Source organism: Pristiophorus japonicus, unplaced genomic scaffold, assembly GCF_044704955.1.
Source record: "Pristiophorus japonicus isolate sPriJap1 unplaced genomic scaffold, sPriJap1.hap1 HAP1_SCAFFOLD_359, whole genome shotgun sequence".
Lineage (NCBI taxonomy): Eukaryota > Metazoa > Chordata > Chondrichthyes > Pristiophoridae > Pristiophorus > Pristiophorus japonicus.
The window spans coordinates 517,362-533,265 of NW_027253424.1; the positions used below are offsets into that span (position 1 = coordinate 517,362).

The following is a 15,904-nucleotide window of genomic DNA, read 5'->3' on the forward strand; positions in this document are numbered from 1 at the left end:
AGGCAATGGCAAACATTTAAAGATCATATGGATGAACTTCAGCAATTGTACATCCCTATCTGGAGTAAAAATAAAATGGGGAAGGTGGCTCAACCGTGGCTAACAAGGGAAATTAAGGATAGTGTTAAATCCAAGGAAGAGTCATATAACTTGGCCAGAAAAAGCAGCAAACCTGAAGACTGGGAGAAATTTAGAATTCAGCCGAGGAGGACAAAGGGTTTAGTTAAGACGGGGAAAATAGAGTATGAGAAGCTTGCCAGGAACATAAAAACTGACTGCAAAAGCTTCTATAGATATGTGAAGAGAAAAAGATTAGTGAAGACAAACATAGGTCCCTTGCAATCGGATTCAGGTGAAATTATAATGGGGAACAAAGAAATGGCAGACCAATTGAACAAATACTTTGGTTCTGTCTTCACGAAGGAAGACACAAATAAGCTTCCGAAAGTACTCGGGGACCGAGGGTCTAGTGAGAAGGAGGAACTGAAGGATATCCTTATTAGGTGGGAAATTGATGGGATTGAAGGCCGATAAATCCCCGGGGCCTGATCGTCTGCATCCCAGAGTACTTAAGGAAGTCGCCCTAGAAATAGTGGATGCATTGGTGATCATTTTCCAACAGTCTATCGACTCTGGACCAGTTCCTATGGACTGGAGGGTAGCTAATGTAACACCACTTTTTAAAAAGGGAGGGAGAGAGAAAGCGGGTAATTAGAGACCGGTTAGCCTGACATCAGTGGTTGGGAAAATGTTGGAATCAATTATTAAGGATGAAATAGCAACGCATTTGGAAAGCAGTGACAGGATCAGTCCAAGTCAGCATGGATTTATGAAAGGGCAATCTTCTGGAATTCTTTGAGGATGTAATTAGTAGAGTGGACAAGGGAGAACCAGTGGATGTGGTGTATTTGGACTTTTAAAAGGCTTTTGGCAGCGTCCCACACAAGAGATTGGTGTGAAAAATCAAAGCACATGGTATTGGGGGTACCATACTGACGTGGATAGAGAACTGGTTGGCAGACACGAAGCAGAGAGTCAGGATAAACGGGTCCTTTTCAGAAGGGCAGGCAGTGACCAGTGGAGTGCCGCAGGGCCCAGTGCTGGGACCCCAGCTCTTTACAATATACATCAATGATTTAGATGAAGGAATTGAGTTTAATATCTCCAAGTTTGCAGATGACACTAAACTGGGTGGCAGTGTGAGCTGTGAGGGGGATGCTAAGAGGCTGCAGGGTGACTTAGACAGATTAGGTGAGTGAGCAAATGCATGGCAGATGCAGTATAATGTAGATAAATGTGAGGTTATCCACTTTGGGGGCAAAAACACGAAGACAGAATATTATCTGAATGGTGGCAGATTAGGAAATGAGGAGGTGCAACGAGACCTGGGTGTCTTGGTTCATCAGTCATTGAAAGCTGGCATACAGGTGCAGCAGGCGGTGAAGAAGGCAAATGGCATGTTGGCCTTCATAGCTAAGGGATTTGAGTTTTGGAGCAGGAAGGTCTTACTGCAGTTGTACAGGGCCTTGGCGAGGTCTCACCTGGAATATTGTGTTCAGTTTTGGTCTCCTAATCTGAGGAAGGACATTCTTGCTATTGAGGGAGTGCAGTGAAGGTTCATCAGACTAATTCCCGGGATGGCAGGACTGACATATGAGGAGAGACTGGATCGACTGGGCCTGTATTCACTGGAGTTTAGAAGGATGAGAGGGGATCTCGTAGAAACGTATAAACTTCTGACGGGACTGGACAGGTTAGATGCGGGAAGAATGTTCCCGATGTTGAGGAAGTCCAGAACCAGGGGACATAGTCTTAGGATAAGGGACAGGCCATTTAGGACCGAGATGAGGAGAAACTTCTTCACTCAGAGAGTTGTTAACCTGTGGAATTCCCTGCCGCAGAGATGCCAGTTCACTGGATATATTCAAGAGGGAGTTAGATATGGCCCCTACAGCTAAAGGGATCAAGGGGTATGGAGAGAAAGCAGCAAAGGGGCACTGAGGGATTGATCAGCTATGATCTTAGCAAATGGTTGTGCAGACTTGAAGGGCCAAATGGCCTGCTCCTGCACCTATTTTCTATGTTTCTATGTTTCTGTCAGACATCAAGGCAAAGAAATAACTTGCATGTGATTGGGATCAAAAGTCTGCAATGTTTGCAGTGCATTTAGGGTGTGATTAGAGTGGGCACGTTGGATTTTGGGGTTGGACCCAGTTCTGCCATGTGTTTGACACATTTTGACTGTGCCAGAGTTTGCTGAGCCATTTGGAGGCAGGCAGTTTTTGTGTCTGCCCAATTTCCAGACGCTGTTAGCAAAAGAAGAGAGAATTCCCAACAGTTCGACTTCTGTTGCTCCAGTATCATATACTCATGCATGAAGTTTTTTTCTACTCCATGGAAAATTGAATCATACCATATTATAGAGACAGTACAGATTTGTAGAACATCAGAAATCGGTCAGATTAAATACTTACACCAGTCAAAACCTAATCACTAAATTGATATATTTCATTACAAATTATTTTCATAAAACCATACAGCCCATCATGTCTAAGCCGGCTCTTTGAAAGAACTATGCAATTAACCCCACTCCCCTGCTCTTTTCCCATAACGCTGCAGGTGTTTTCTTTTTCCAATATAGATCCAATCCCCTTTTGAAAGTTATTATTGAATCTGCTTCCACCACCCCTCCAGGTAATGCATTCCAGATCATCATAACTTGTTGCATAAAACTATTTTTCATTTCCTCCAAGGATTTTTCTCAATTATCGTAAATCTGTGTCCTCTGGTTACCGACCCCCCTGCCAGTGGAAACAGTTTCTTCCTATCGACTCTATTAAAATTGCTCATAATTTTGAACACCTCTATTAAATCTCTCCTTAAACTTCTCTGCTCTAAGGAGCACAATTCCAGCTACTCCAGTCTCTCCACATAACTAAAGTCTCTCATCCCTGGAATCATTCTGGTAAATCTCCTCTGCACCCTCTCCAAGGCCTTAACATCCTTCTTAAAGTGTGCTGCCCAGAATTGGACCCTCACTGAGGCTGAACCCGTGCTTTATAAAGGTTTAGCATAACCTCCTTGCTTTTGTGCTCTATGCCTTTATTTATAAAGTAAAAGGATCCAGTATGCTTTTTTAACATCTTGCTCTCCCTGTCCTGCCACCTTCAAAGATTTGTGTCTGTGAACCCTGGTAAAACATTTTTGCATTGCAGGTTCTATTGTGGAGAGGCTTATTTGCACTGTGCTTCTGACTGATTGGCACTCCATTATCACATGACCTGATTATTGATGGTACTCTTGGAGGATAAGCCACACTCAGAAGTTTCTCTGGAGTGTGTAATTGGAACCGCCCAGCCCAAGTTCTGAGTGACCTTGCAAAATGTAATTCGAGCCATTTTGACTTCAGAATCATCTGCAAGCAGTCACAGAGAGGATAGAACTCCCAGCAAAGGCTTCCCAAACTCCTGTCCCACCCGAAGTGCATGCATCTCAAAGCCGAAGTTCCTTACCCCAGTACAGGTGCATGATCTTGCCGCCCCCGCCCTGCCATAGATGGGGCATTGTGTGTGGGTCACGGATTGTTAACAGGCTTATTGATTATGAGTGAATAGTGACAGTGTCATGATTTCCGGATTTCATCCACTGTGGTGTAAAGGGGATTGGAAGTACGTGATACGTCTTCCCTGAATTCCCTCCGATCCCCCTTCCCGCTTCCCCATCTCTCTCACCCCCCCATGTCTCTCCCTCCCCCCGCCCATCTCTTTTTACCCCCGTGTCCCTCTCTCTCTTCCCCCCACACATGTCTCTTGCTCTCTTCTCCCCTCCGTGTCTCTCTCTCTCTCTCTCCCATGTCTCTCTCTCTCTCCCCCCATGTCTCTCTCTCTCCCCCCGTGTCTCGCTCTCCCCCCCATGTCTTTCTCTCTCCTCCCCCCGTGTCTCTCTCTCCCCCCACCGTGTCTCTCTCTCCCCCCCATGTCTCGCTCTCTCCTCCCCCCGTGTCTCTCTCTCTCCCCCCCCGTGTCGCTCTCTCTCCCCCCGTGTCTCTCTCTCCCCCCCATGTCTCTCTCTCTCCTCCCCCCGTGTCTCTCTCTCTCCTCCCCCCGTGTCTCTCTCTCTCCTCCCCCCGTGTCTCTTTCTCTCCCTCCCCCCCGTGTCGCTCTCTCCCCCCCCCGTGTCGCTCTCTCTCCCCCGTGTCTTGCTCTTCCCCCCACACATGTCTCGCTCTCCCCCCGTCCCTGTCTCCCCCCCCCGTGTCTCTCTCTCCCCCCCATGTCTCTCTCTCTCCTCCCCCCGTGTCTCTCTCTCTCCCCCCCGTGTCTCTCTCCCTCCCCCCCGTGCCGCTCTCTCCCCCCCCCCCCGTGCCGCTCTCTCCCCCCCCCGTGTCGCTCTCTCTCCCCCGTGTCTTGCTCTTCCCCCCACACATGTCTCGCTCTCCCCCCGTCCCTGTCTCCCCCCCCCGTGTCTCTCGCTCTCCCCTTACTCGGCGCCTCTCCCCCCCACCACCTGTCGCCTCTCTCCCCCGCCCTCTCTCTCCCACTAGCTCCGATGTTTTCTCTCCCACAGAAGCCTGCAATAATGCAAAGGCTGGAAGCAATGTTTCAGCAGCAGACTACATGCGGACTCGTCAGGGCCCCACTTCCGGTTCCAGTTCCGGGTCCGAGGAGTCTGCGCATGTGCGAGAAGTGTCGGGGGCGGAGTCCAGAGGTCGCTGGCGCTGAAAAACCACAGTGCATTTCGACACTCTGTTCTATTATAGTAAAGCATTAGATTGTCGACTGCGGAAGGCCACTGGTTCAGAATGTCAGCTAATATTTGCATTTCATGTTACCTGACAGGAAGAGTTTGAGTGTCAGTCAGGTGATATGGATGTTGGTTGGGGAAAGACTGAGTAAATACAGAAAGTGCTGGAATACTCAGCAGGTCAGGCAGCATTTGTGGAGAGAGAAACAGAGTGAACATTTCAGGTCGATTACTTTTTGAAATGTTAACTTTGTTTCTTTCTGCACAGATGTTGCCTGACCTGCTGAGCATTTCCAATACTTTGTTTATATTTCGGTTTTCCAGCATCCGTAGTATTTTGCTTTTGTTAAAGTTCTGAGTAGTTTTGTTATGTAGAACATACTTTTATTGGAAACCTACATCTTATTGTTTACTTAGGTGTCCAAAGACCTTAAATCGACTGTAACAAAAGCATTTGGAATCTTTGAGTCCAAGCTTGAATTTGACCTTCATGAAAAGAGGTAAGAATCCAGAATCACAAGGTAAATACTGATGAGGACGGCCATTTAGCGCACCTTATCTCATCCATCTTATAAACTTACAAATCCCCAATCACAGCCTTCAACCGTCTCTTACATTGCCAGATTTTCAGAGGAAAGCTCTGCTCTCAGCATAGAGTCTCACATGATTGCAGCACAGATTGGAGAATCAGGCACGGAGGTTAGCACATTCAGTTTGTGCACTTCCGATTCTCCAGGCATTGAAACGATGGCTGGAAAATCCAGATTGATGACCTCTTCATTATTGCCATTCAAAAATGACACAAATCTGTAAGAACCTCTGCTGGTAAGGAATAGCGGTGAAATCTCTATACTAATTTCTAATTGGCAACGTGAAGCTAAAATCAAACCCTTTTAATCAAACCCTTCATATATTAAGTTTAAATATTAGAGTAATGTTTACCCCCAAGTAATTAGAAATATTATGTGTACTATTTGGGATCAAACCCCCTCTCTCGGATTATGTGTGACAAAAGCTTTTCCTGTGGAATAGTGGAATTTAAAATTCTGCCCACAATTTATTTCCATGAGACAAAAGTAAATTTGGGGGGATGTAATCTATGACTCATAGATAATGTAGGTATAACCAAATTACGTAACTTAGGGTCATATTTTCTTCTGTTCTCAAAAAAAGTGTTTAATGCCCTTTTTTCCCATGAATTAAAACCTGCTAAAAAGTGGCAGATACGTGCTGTTTTCAAACATGCAATCTCATTGAACAACAACTTGTATTTATATAGAACCTTTAACGTAGTGAAACGTTCCAAGGCGCTTCACAGAAGTATTATGCGCGAAAGATTTGACACCGATCCGCATAAGTAGAAATTAGTGCAGGTGATCAAAAGCTTGGTCAAAGAGGTGTGTTTCAAGGAGCATCTTCAAGGTGGAAAGAGAGGTAGATAGGCGGGGAGGTTTTGGCCGGGAGTTCCAGAGCTTGGGGCCTAGGCAACAGAAGGCACGTCCACAATTGGTTGAGCAATTATAATCAGGGATGCTCAGGAGGGCAGAATTAGAGGAGCACAGACATTTCTGCAGGGTTGTGGGGCTGGAGGAGATTACAAAGATAGGGTGGGGTGAGGCTATGGAGGGACTTGAAAATAAGGATGAGAATCATAAAATTAGGCATTGCTTAACTGGAAGGCATAGTAGGTCAGCGAGCACAGGGATGATGGGTGAGTGGGACTTGGTGCGAGTTAGGACACGGGCAGCCGAGTTTTGGAACACCTCTAGTTTACGTAAGGTAGAATGTGGGAGGCCAGCCAGGAGTGCGTTGGAATAGTCAAGTCTAGAGGTAACAAAGGCATGGTGAGGGCTTCAGCAGCGGAAAGGCTGAGGCAAGGGCAGAGACGGGCGATGTTACGGAGGTGGAAATAGGCGGTCTTAGTTATGCTGCGGATATGTGGCCGAAAGTTCATTTCAGGGTCAAATATAGCACCAAGGTTGCGAACAATCTAGTTCAGCCTCAGACAGGAGCTGGGGAGGGGGATGGAGTCAGTGTCTAGGGAATGGAGTTTGTGGTGGGGTCTGAAAAGAATAGCTTCGGCCTTCCCAATATTCAATTTGAGAAAATTTCTGCTCATCCAGAACTGGATGTCGGACAAGCAATCTGACAATTTAGAGACCGTGGACGGGTCGAGAGAACTGATAGTGAGGTTGAGATGGATGTCATCAGAGTACAGGTGGAAACTGACGCTGTGTTTCTGGATGATGTCATCAAGGGGCAACATGTAGATGAGAAATAGGAGGGGGCCAAGGATAGCTCCTTGGGGGACACCAGAGGTAACGATGCAACACAAATTTATTTGTGGGAGCGACAAAAAAAGCCATTCATGGTGCGATTATAGGAATAAATCCTGTAACATTTCTCAGTTAATGAGTCACTTAATTGGTACAAATTATGCAAATGTTGATAATCCAGCTAAAGAGGTGAAAAATTTCTCAGAAACACTGAGCAGCAACTTTGAAAAGCTCCTTTTTCCTGTGAGATTCCCAAATACTGGTGAATTGTGTAATGGAGAAATGTCAGACCTTTTAGTGCCGAAGACGGATAATCATGCTGCAGAGGAGGCAAGTATGGCAATATGTCTCTAACCACCAACACCACAGACCATGAGCTGAATTGGACCAGACACATCAACACCTTGGCTACAAGAGTACACAAAGGCTGGTTACTCTGCAACGAATGGCTCATCTTCTGATCCCTCAAAGCCTATCCATCATTGGGAAGGTACTTCCTCCTTGAAATTGGTTTTCTTTTTATCGTGCCATGGAATTGCTTTTTTACATAGAAACATAGAAACATAAAAAATATGTGCAGGAGTAGGCCATTCGGCCCTTCGAGCCTGCACCGTCATTCAATGAGTTCGTGGCTGAACATGCAACCTCAGTACCCCATTCCTGCTTTCTCGCCATACCCCTTGATCCCCCTAGTAGTAAGGACCTCATCTAACTCCTTTTTGAATATATTTAGTGAATTGGCCTCAACAACTTTCTGTGGTAGAGAATTCCACAGGTTCACCACTCTCTGGGTGAAGAAGTTTCTCCTCATCTCGGTCTTAAATGGCTTACCCCTTTTCCTTAGACTGTGACCCCTGGTTCTGGACTTCCCCAACATTGGGAACATTCTTCCTGCATCTAACCTGTCTAAACCCGTCAGAATTTTAAACGTTTCTATGAGATCCCCTCTCATTCTTCTGAACTCCAGTGAATACAAGCCCAGTTGATCCAGTCTTTCTTGGTATGTCAGTCCCGCCATCCTGGGAATCAGTCTGGTGAACCTTCGCTGCACTCCCTCAATAGCAAGAATGTCCTTCCTCAAGTTAGGAGACCAAAACTGTACACAATACTCCAGGTGTGGCCTCACCAAGGTCCTGTACAACTGTAGCAACACCTCCCTGCCCCTGTACTCAAATCCCCTCGCTATGAAGGCCAACATACCATTTGCTTTCTTAACCGCCTGCTGTACCTGCATGCCTACCTTCAATGACTGATGTACCATGACACCCAGGTCTCGTTGCACCTCCCCTTTTCCTAATCTGTCACCATTCAGATAATAGTCTGTCTCTCTGTTTTTACCACCAAAGTGGATAACCTCACATTTATCCACATTATACTTCATCTGCCATGCATTTGCCCACACACCTAACCTATCCAAGTCACTCTGCAGCCTCATAGCATCCTCCTCGCAGCTCACACTGCCAGCCAACTTAGTGTCATCCGCAAATTTGGAGATACTACATTTAATCCCTTCGTCCAAATCATTAATGTACAATGTAAACAGCTGGGGCCCCAGCACAGAACCTTGCGGTATCCCACTAGTCACTGCCTGCCATTCTGAAAAGTACCCATTTACTTCTACTCTTTGCTTCCTGTCTGACAACCAGTTCTCAATCCATGTCAGCACATTACCCCCAATCCCATGTGCTTTAACATTGCACATTAATCTCTTGTGTGGGACCTTGTCGAAAGCCTTCTGAAAGTCCAAATATACCACATCAACTGGTTCTCCCATGTCCACTCTACTGGAAACATCCTCAAAAAATTCCAGAAGATTTGTCAAGCATGATTTCCCTTTCACAAATCCATGCTGACTTGGACCTATCATGTCACCTCTTTCCAAATGCGCTGCTATGACATCCTTAATAATTGATTCCATCATTTTTATATTATATCAGCCAAGTTTTGTCGTGACAGCACTCATGAGTGCATGTTGGGCACATGGTTCTCTGAATTGTACCACAGGTTGGTAGGGTATGGGTTTGCCTCCACAATTTCATAATGTAAATTTTTAATCTCACAGACCAATGCCACACGATATCCAGCTGGACAGTGATTCAGGTCAACATTACAGATAAGCAGGCAGATATACTTCCCACACAACTACTTGTGTGGGAAGTGTATCCACCTGCAGCACCTGACAGACTGCATTGCGGCACTGGAGCTGCAGGTGGATTTACTCTGGAGTATCCACGATGCTGAGAATGACGTGAATAGCACGTTTCGTGAGTTGACCACACCGCAGGTAAAGTGTACACACCCTGATAGGGGATGGGTGGCCAACAGGAAGAGCAGTGGAAGGAAGGTAGTGCAGGGGGCCCCTGCGGTCATGCCCCTGCAAAACAGATACATCGCTTTGGGTACTATTGAGGGGGATGACTCATCAGGGGAGAGCAGCAGCAGCCAAGTCCATGGCACTGTGGCTGGCTCTGCTGCACAGGAGGGGAGAGCTAGAGTGATAAGGGATTCAATTGTAAGGGGAATAGATAGACGTTTCTGCGGCTGCAATTGAGACTCCAGCTTGGTATGTTGCCTCCCTGGTGCAAGGGTCAAGGATGTCTCGGAGCGGGTGCAGGACATTTTGAAAAGGGAGGGTGAACAGCCAGTTGTCGTGGTCTATATCGGTACCAACGATATAGGTAAAAAACGGGATAAGGTCCTACAAGCTGAATTTAGGGAGCTATGAGTTAAATTAAAAAGTAGGACCTCAAAGGCAGTAATTTCAGGATTGCTACCAGTGCCACGTGCTAGTCAGAGCAGGAATCACAGGATAGCTCAGATGAATATGTGGCTAGAGGAGTGGTGTAGAAGGGAGGGATTCAAATTACTGGGACATTGGAACCGGTTTTGGGGGAGGTGGGACCAGTACAAACCGGACGGTCTGCACCTGGGCAGGATCGGAACCAATGTCCTAGAGGGAGTGTTTGCTAGTGCTGTTGGGGAGGAGTTAAACTAATATGGCAGGGGGATGGGAATTTATGCAGGGAGACAGAGGGAAGTAAAATAGGGGCAGAAGCAAAAGATAGAAAGAAGAAAAGTAAAAGTGGAGGGCAGAGAAACCCAAGGCAAAAATCAAAAAGGGCCACATTGCAGCAAAATTCTAAAAGGGAAAAGTGTGTTAACAAGACAAGCCTGAAGGCTCTGTGCCTCAATGCGAGGAGTATTCATAATAAGGTGGACGAATTAACTACACAGGCAGCAATTAATGAATATGATACCATTGGCATCATGGAGGCATCGCTCCAGAGTGACCGAGGCTGGGAACTCAACATCCAGGGGTATTCAACATTCAGGAAGAATAGACAGAAAGGAAAAAGAGGTCGGGTAGCGTTGCTGGTTAAAGAGGAAATTAACACAATAGTAAGGAAGGACATTAGCCTGGATGTTGTGGAATCTGTATGGGTGGAGCTGCGGAATACCAAAGGCCAGAAAACGCTAGTGGGAGTTGTGTACAGACCACCAAACAGTAGTAGTGAGGTTGAGGACAGCATCAAACAAGAAATTAGGGATGCATGCAATAAAGGTACAGCAGTTATCATAGGCGACTTTAATCTACATACAGATTGGGCTAACCAAACTGGTAGCAATACGATGGAGGAGGATTTCCTTCAGTGTATTAGGGATGGTATTCGAGACCAATATGTCGAGGAACCAACTAGAGGGCTGGCCATCCTAGACTGGGTGATGTGTAATGAGAAAGGACTAATTAGCAATCTTGTTGTGCGAGGCACCTTGGGTAAGAGTGAGCATAATATGGTAGAATTCTTTATTAAGATGGAGAGTGACACAGTTAATTCAGAGACTCGGGTTCTGAACTTAAGTAAAGGTAACTTCGATGGTATGAGATGTGAATTGGCTAGAATAGACTGGCAAATTATACTTAGAGGGTTGACGGTGGATAGGCAATGGCAAACATTTAAAGATCACATGGATGAATTTCAATAATTGTACATCCCTGTCTGGAGTAAAAATAAAACAGGGAAGGTGGCTCAATCGTGGCTAACAAGGGAAATTAAGGATAGTGTTAAATCCAAGGAAGAGGCATATAAATTGGCCAGAAAATGCAGCTGAGGACTGGGAGAAATTTAGAATTCAGCAAAGGAGGACAAAGGGTTTAATTAGGAAGGGGAAAATAGAGTATGAGAGGAAACTCGCCAGGAACATAAAAACTGACTGCAAAAGCTTCTATAGTTATGTGAAGAGAAAAAGATTAGTGAAGACAAACGTAGGTCCCTTGCAGTCAGATTCAGGTGAATTTGTAATGAGGAACAAAGAAATGGTGGACCAGTTGAACAAATACTTTGGTTCTGTCTTCACGAAGGAAGACACAAATAATCTTCCGGAAGTACTAGGGGACCAAGGATCTATTGAGAAGGAGGAACTGAAGGATATCCTTATTCGGCGGGAAATTGTGTGAGGAAAATTGATGGGATTGAAATCCCAGGGGCATGATAGTCTGCATCCCAAAGTACTTAAGGAAGTGGCCATAGAAATAGTGGATGCATTGGTGATCATTTTCCAACATTCTATCGACTCTGGATCATTTGCTCTGGACTGGAGGGTAGCTAATGTAACACCACTTTTTAAAAAGGGAGGGAGAGAGAAAACGGGTAATTATAGACCGGTTAGCCTGACATCAGTAGTGGGAAAAATGTTGGAATCAATTATTAAAGATGAAATAACAGCACATTTAGAAAGCAGTGACAGGATCGGTCCAAGTCAGCATGGATTTATGATGGGGAAATCATGCTTGACAAATCTTCTGGAATTCTTTAAGGATGTAACTAGTAGAGTGGACAAGGGAGAACCAGTGGATGTGGTGTATTTGGACTTTCAAAAGTCTTTTGACAAGGTCCCACACAAGAGATTGGTGTACAAAATTAAAACACATGGTATTGGGGGTAATGTACTGACGTGGATAGAAAACTGGTTGGCAGACAGGAAGCAGAGAGTCAGAATAAATGGGTCCTTTTCAGAATGGCAGGCTGTGACTAGTGGGGTACCGCAAGGTTCAGTGCTGGGACCCCAGCTATTTACAATATACATTAATGATTTGGATGAAGGACTTGAGTGTAATATGTCCAAGTTTGCAGATGACACTAAACTGGGTGGCCTTGTGAGCTGCAAGGAGGACGCTAAGAGGCTGCAGGGTGAATTGGACAGGTTAGGTGAGTGGGCAAATGCATGGCAGATGCAGTATAATGTGGATAAATGTAAGGTTATCCACTTTGGGGGCAAAAACACGAATGCAGAATATTATCTGAATGGCAGCAGATTAGGAAAAGGGGAGGTGCAACAAGACCTGGGTGTCATGGTACATCAGTTATTGAAAGTTGGCATGCAGGTACAGCAGGCGGTGAAGAAGGCAAATGGTATGTTGGCCTTCATAGCTAGGGGTTTTGAGTATAGGAGCAGGGAGGTCTTACTGCAATTGTACAGGGCCTTGGTAAGGCCTCACCTGGAATATTGTGTTCAGTTTTGGTCTCCTAATCTGAGGAAGGACGTTCTTGCTATTGAGGGAGTGCAGCGAAGGTTCGCCAGACTGATTCCCGGGATGGCTGGTCTGACATATGAGGAGAGACTGGATCGACTGGGCCTTTGTTCACTGGAGTTTAGAAGGATGAGAGGAGATCTCATAGAAACATATAAAATTCTGACGGGACTGGACAGGTTAGATGCAGGAAGAATGTTCCCGATGTTAGGAAAGTCCAGAACCAGGGGACACAGTCTAAGGATAAGGGGTAAGCCATTTAGGACTTAGATGAAGAGAAACTTCTTCACTCAGAGAGTTGTTAACCTGTGGAATTCCCTACCGCAGAGAGTTGTTGATGCCAGTTCGTTGGATATATACAAGAGGGAGTTAGAAGTGGCCCTTATGGCTAAAGGGATCAAGGGGTATGGAGAGAAAGCAGGAAAGGGGTACTGAGGTGAATGATCAGCCATGATCTTATTGAATGGTAAGTACTGTCTCGAAGGGCCGAATGGCATACTCTCGCACCTATTTTCTATGTTTTTATGGTTCTAATTCCATTCTTCTCAGCTGCAGCCTGAAAACCTTTGCTCTACATTACATTTTCCAGCTTACATATTGCCTGGTATCTGAGTAATTCTGAAAGTTTGGAGATGGCAATATGAAAGCTTAAAACAAATTAAACATGTAAATAATTCGTAAACCACAACACCCAAATTCTTTATAAAATATAGCTTTGTTTTCTCTTTGGTTTGTTTCTATCTATATATTTTCAAATCGGTCAGAGGGACGATTTTGCCAATGGGGGAAAGTTGGGTGCAGGCGGTATTGGTGGTGTGCACTGTAAGTGGTTTTGCCCCTGGTGGTTTCGAATCACCCCTCTTACAGTATTTCTAGACACAGGTGTTATAGTCGTGAACAGTAATATACAGTCACATACAAATCTTTTCGGTCGCCACCATCACAATGCTTTTATTCAAGTTAAAACACACCTGCACCCAGTAAAAAGATACCCTGGTAATGTAATACAAACAAACACAGTACAACACACAGTCTGGCCTGTCTAAAATGACCCATAACGCGAAGTACCCATATCTGAAACACCCCTGCTCAGATTCAAAATAGCACCACTGGATCTGTGCAACAGAATGTGCATATGCTTATGATCCTTGCAAAAACCTCCCCACTAAAACCCCTAAAGCTTGATTGGACACACGACACCCTTTCACACTATGCGGTGGTCTTAAAGATGTGTGGACTGGGGTAAATGCTCACCAATTACCCTTCTGGCTTACTCGCTGCTTCTCCCGCTGAGGCGTATCTTCTGGGTCTTCAAGTCCAGTCTCAAGGTCAGCTTCCCAGTCGAAGTAGCAAGGCTCTCTGGTGTTTCTTCTCTCCATCCCAGATGGAGTGCTCAGTCCTTGTGCATTGCAAGCAGGCTTAAGAGAGGGGGAGAGAGAGAGAGATGGCAGCCAAAACTGCCTCTCTTATACTTGCAAAAATGCTCCTTTTTACGCCAAAAGTCCACCTGTACTTCCCCTGAGGCTGTCCAACTGAAAAGCAAACTCAAGTCTGTGGCTTGTTCATTTGTCAACTGGGCTGTACCACGATGTGTGGCTCCGATGGGTCTGTGGTCGAATAACTTTCCTTTGTCTTTCGATGGCCTGAAAACGCAGCCACTTTACTTAATGTCGCATTGATTGCTTCTCATTCCATGACAAAAGGCACCCATCAACCATGATGTTCCTGCTTTTAGCCATTCTCATTCCCGCCCAGCTGATGTGTATTCAAGTTAAACATGTTTGGACCTGCCCCAGGTCAGTGCTGTCCGCTCTCTGCAGTAACAGAAAATGTTACCAAGCAATTTAAGTTTTTGCTGTCGATGTTTGCTGAATCTTATAGCACTCCCAGCTGCAGCCCACCCTCTGATAGCAATCTTCCATTAATGGGCTTGTTAAGCCCGCCCTGCGAGGTTCCCAACCAATTAACAGGAAGCTGGTCTGATGATGTCATCTAATGACATATCATCAGCTGGTTTTCTTAAAGGGACCATGGCCACATTCATTTTGACAGTTCTTCTGTCAGTGTTCTACAGCATTGAACTGCTGCAAACACTGAGAAACACTGCACAAAGGTATACGGCTGGACCCAGGCTCTCCCATGACTCCCTCCAGATGCTTATAGAGGGAGTCACAGCACGCAGAGAGGTTCTCTTCCCTTCCAATGTATGGAAAAGACCTCTCCAGGACACCAACGCAGCCACATTGCACAGGAGGGCACAAGCAGGGATGTCGTCAGGTGCTGGTTACAGTGGCACAAACCTTTCAATGATCTTAGTGGATCACGAAACGTTACTGCAAAGCCAAACTCAGCCTCATCCTGCTGTGCCATTCATCACATCCCCATCACTCTGCATTCCGTACCCTACTCCTGCACAAACTTACTCACACCAATTTACCTTGCACCTCCACCCATCCCGCTATCCACATTATCACTTCCCCATCTCACTAGCCACCATTCACTCTCACCCTCATCCTTGTCCAATCATACCAACTAATAACTCGCAAGGCTAGGCACTTGGGTTTTAGCCAATCTTCATGTAAAGTTTCTGCTAATGTGTTGTCAAACATTGAAATCTTTATTTTGAACACTTCGTGTTCTTGGACAGATTTGTGTGCACCTTTGGAAGTGGCTTAGTGAGTTGTAGTGAATGGTAAGACATAACGGTACCCTTCACAATGGTGATGAGTGTGAAAGGAATGGTTTGGGCATTGCAGGAATGCTCTATGGAGCTGGTGTGGGGCCAAGGTGCACAGCATCAAATGAAGTAAATGTAGCCATGGTGTGGCCATCCCTGGCAGCAATGTGGTTGGGTGCTGATGCCCCGTGTTCTGTGCAGCACCAGGTGATTGCGGAGAAGGTTGGTGTTATTGTTGGCGACGCTCGTGTGCCTGGTGATTTTGGTGTTGGTGCTGATCGTGGTGGGATTCCATGGACCAAGGTGAGATTTTTTCAAGGGCACCAATGCTGTTGGAGTAGATGGCAGGTGAGGTTGAAATGACAGAAGAGATCTGTCAATGGTAAGAGAGATTGTTCCAAGGAGATGACAGTGAATGGACAGTTCACTGCAAACACTTCCAACTGCATTCGGCTCAAAAGTTTCTTCCAGTTCCTGAAGGCTTCAGATTCTGACATTGGAAAGTGAACAGCTGTGAAATTATAGCTTTTGTCCCACTTCTTCAGCTGTCAACTTGCCAAAGCAATAGAGTCATTGAGAACCTGACTCCACTTACCCCTGCCGTGTTCCCCGAGGTACGGCAAACCCGTCAGAAGGTTGGTAAGATTGTAAGTGCCTGCTTTAAATGCTCTTAAGTAG

The 15,904-nt window shown here is 45.7% G+C and overlaps 1 long non-coding RNA gene across 1 annotated transcript in view; it reads left to right on the forward strand.

Moving 5' to 3' along the window:
• The first annotated feature begins 5,159 nt into the window (after nt 1–5,159).
• The window catches only part of LOC139250258 (uncharacterized), a 31,339-nt gene continuing 20,594 nt past the window's right edge, over nt 5,160–15,904 (forward strand). The window contains exon 1 of the long non-coding RNA XR_011591277.1: nt 5,160–5,243. This is a non-coding gene — a long non-coding RNA (uncharacterized lncRNA). The remainder of the gene's footprint in view (nt 5,244–15,904) is intronic.